Below are 4,239 nucleotides of genomic sequence, written 5' to 3' on the forward strand. Positions count from 1 at the left end.
CTCGTTGCTCTAGGAATTCTCTGTTTGCAAACAAGAAGGCGTACCCAAACAGTTAGATCAACATAGTGAATCATGTGAAACAACATGGAAAGAAAAAAGAACGAAGCACTTGGGCGGCCAATGCTTACCAAGAAGGTGGACATGTCAGTTTTTGTAAGGACTTTGGTATATGAAGTGCGAACTGCAGCCCAGTCTGTTGCCGGTGCAACTGCACGGGCCGAAGTAGATGCAAGTGCAAGTGTTGGTGCAGGTGCCGAAGCCGCCGCTGCTGCCGGAGATGGTGCTCCTTGTAGAGCTGGTGCCGGTGTCAGAGCAGGTGCCGGTGTCGGAGCAGGTGACGGTGCCGATGCCCGATCCTCCGGTAGATCAGACTGATCCACTGACGCGGTCGGTGCCCAATCCTCAGCTGGATCAGACTGAAGTGCTGCTGCTGTCAGTGCTAGAGCAACTGCTGGTGCTCGATCTGTGCGAGACAGCGGTGATCGTGTCTGGTCTGCTTTGATCAGCTTTCTAACTTGACTAGGATCCGTGACGTGATCCAGTTTTTTTCTTCATTTCTTTTAAACGCGAGAAGGACTAATTGTGGCATTTTTGTTAAACCAAACTGCAGTTCATCATAGGGATTCAGCTTGTACTCAGACAACAGACTGATCCAATTTTTTCCAGTAATATAAGTGATGGACAGTGCCTTCGTTACTGACACGACATAAGAAGTGAAACCTGCAAAAATAGCCATCGTAGAGCAAACCAAACGGTTTATTCTGTGATGAATGTCACATGGCAAAACCTGCATCGTAAAATTGCAGGAAAAGAAAGAAAACATGACATTAAATCAATAAGATTTAGACAGTAAATCAATAAGATTTACTTGATGTGACACGAGTGAATCCTTACCAGGAAATCACTATGTTGAAGTACTAAACAGAAGATTGATCGTCCAACTACGCGTGGCATGCAGGGGCCCCGCCTACTCCCACAAGCAGGACATTCCAAAGGTCGTGACAAATCGTATGGACCGAACATCCATGGGACTGGAAATCCTGGTGGGTGCGATAAACCCTGCAATGCATACACATATTGGAGTGTAACCATAATTGATAAACCGTCCTCACAAAAAATATGATCTGGATACTTCAAAATATACAGACTGAATTGAGTGGACAGACATTAACATAGACCGTTCACACACCAAAAGCGGCAGTACTAATAAACAATATAGGGTTCACAAACACAAATCAAGTACTGAACAATAGTACTTACTACAGACAAGCAAAGTTGCACTAACTAAACTCTGCAGACTATTTCTTGCCAGCGACCTACGGGATGAACCCCGCATAACTGACTAGGCCATGGACTTCGTGTGAGATGTCTACATGCACCATCACCATCTTGTCAACCTTGGAGAACCTAACAGAGTGGTCTTTCCACTCATAAACATGATGATGAAGACAAGCCGCATCAGATTTGTTGGGAAGCTTTACAAGAACCACACCCTTCGTAATCGAAGGCACAGCCAGGAAATTGTTGTGGTCAAGTACAGCCTCGAGAACACGCCTGACAACAATGCTACAGGAAAACACTAGTTCAGGACACATGGCAACAAGGACACGGCAGCTGGATAGTTCAGCAGTAGAACTCATCATCAGGTCTTCCAGTTCACACGGCATGACTTTGAGAATTTCATCTCCACCGCGGACCTGGTTCTAATTCAAACAGAAACCATATTTTATTACTACCTCCGTTCAGAAATATAAGATGATTTTCGATATTATAATCCATATATGACTACATATACGCACAGAAATGAGTGAACAAAGACACTAGAACATGTCTTCAAAGGCATGAGAGCAGAGGGATTACATGCAATATCCATAACACAAGTTACTGAGGCAAATATACCCTCTTAAAAGGTAGCATTGATGTTCATAAAGTACTCCCTCCGTCCCAAAATTCTTGTCTTAGATTTGTCTAGATACGGATGTATCAAGTCACATTTTAGTATTAGATACATCTGTATCTAGACAAATCTAAGACAAGAAATTTGGGACAGAGGGAGTAGTTGAAAGTAATCTATAAGAAATCAGTGTCAACCTCTCGCATGTTTTGGTCAAAAGAGGAATTTAGAACCGTCATTTGGCACACTAAAATCACATGCAAGATCACCCAGAAAGTTGTACTACCAGTACTAGTACTGCGTATTAGATGGAAAAACACGATCAAGATCAAGAAAAAGATCGTCAACAAGAGACATTACCTGGACTTGCTTAATGAGGGATCCCGGAGAGGGGGGCTTGGACAGGGCGATGGCTTTGAGCTTGTCTGTGGTAGTCTCGATGGGGTGCTTCCGCTTCTTCGTACCATGAGCCTCGACGGTTTTGGCCAGAGCCATAGACATCACGTCGGCCGGTGCTCCGGCGTCCATCCAAGAGAGGAAGCTGAGAGAGAAGAGTGAAAGGAGGAACGAGATGAGGGAGAAGCGAAGCGAGTGGGGGTTTTCTTCAAGAGAGGAAGCTGAGAGAGAAGAGTGAAATGATGGTTGCTTCGTCCGTCCAACTTACTGCTAGAAAGGGGGGGTTTTGTGATTTGATGGCTCATTGGGCATTACTACGGCGGTTCGATCGGGGTAGTCTACCGTCACTCTACTACGGAGTAATTTAGTGCATGGCTGGTGGACCCAGGTGCTGGCTGTCCCACACGTCGGCGAAAGTGAGTAATTTAGTGCATGGCTGGAGGAGGATCCGCACGGTAGAGCCTGTCCACTGTTTTTCTGAAGAAAAAATGATTACAGCAAGCGTTTCCACTCTTACGACGGAGGAGTGCGAAACACGGCAGCCACTTGAACATACACAGTGCTCCTACTACTAGGCATGTGCAGTGGTTCATACGTCAGTACTACACAATCTTTTTGCTAGTGTAGTAAGATATGAGGATAAACAAATGATGTTGTGCGCATGTCAACTACTCCTATATGTAACATAGTACCACTTTTTCGACTGTCCGGTCGAGAATGAACGGTGAGATCAATGTTAACAGAACTAGGTCCACAGCGCACGGAGAGTATGGTGCTACAGTACTCCACGAAACATGAACCATATGAAGCACGAATAGTGTTAGGCAGGGTGTATGAAGGGTGCACGGGATGGGAGCAAAAGTTCCCTTCTCGACCCACTTTTGGGTGTTTGGCAGAGTGCATGAAGGGTGCATGAGTCCACACTAGTAGGTTGACAAAAATACACAAAGAGGAAACAACTATATTGAGATGAGAATGCAACCAAACACACCCACACGCTTTGTGCTACAGTGACTGATCTGCACCGTCTGAGTTTGATCCAACGGTCATGTTGCGCCGAGACATGGACATGCCCATGCAGAGGGCGCCTAAACACCACCGAAGTCCCTCTGCTTCTCGAGGCGCATGACGTTGGTGATGCAGGGTGCAACCACCCGCAGAGCCCGCTCCCGGTCGACGGGAGCCAGCTCGTCAAAGATGGCGTCCAATGGCACGAATGGATTCCGGTGACGGAGCCCTGAAAGGATTCTCCTGGCAACGGCGACGGCAGCCCGCAACCCCTCCTTGTCCAGCTCAGCCCCCACCATCGCGCGGAGATGGCTCAGCTCCTCAGAGATATAGGTGAAGAAGGAGACCAGGTCAGGAAGCCGCAGCTCGTTGAAGTCGACCGGGTGGTCGAACGGGTTTAGCCCGACGGCCGGCATCGTCGCGCTGGCACGACGGTAGGCATCGCGCAGCCGCAACACGTGCGTGGCAACTTGGTTCACCAAGTGGTTGAGGAGATCCTGGACCTCATCACGATCGGCCCGCTCGCGCTCCAGCCGGCTCACCTGACGGCCTATTGTATCTCCCGCTTTCTGCAGCAACGCCGCCGATGCCTCGAGCATCTTTGTGGTGGACACCTGCCACTTTTGAAGCTCCGTGAACTCCCGCACATAACGCAGGAGCATGGCACACTACTGGAATCAGCTAATTTGCCATCTGCCAGCTCTTTGCCGTCTGCTAGCTGACGGCAAAGAAGCTCTTTGCCATCAGCTACCCAGAAGCTGACGGCAAAGAAGTGGCAGACGGCAAAGCTCTTTGCCATCTGCGGGCTCTTTGCCGTCCGCCAGCGTACGGCAAAGATTCTTTGCCGTCCGCTGGCAGACGGCAAAGAGAGAGGTGGCCCCCACCCCCCGCCCGTTTGGGAAAAACTTAACGCCCCACCTCTTTGCCGTCTGCCAGCAGAC

This window comes from Triticum aestivum, chromosome 5D, assembly GCF_018294505.1.
Source record: "Triticum aestivum cultivar Chinese Spring chromosome 5D, IWGSC CS RefSeq v2.1, whole genome shotgun sequence".
In the NCBI taxonomy this organism is placed as follows: Eukaryota; Viridiplantae; Streptophyta; class Magnoliopsida; order Poales; family Poaceae; genus Triticum; species Triticum aestivum.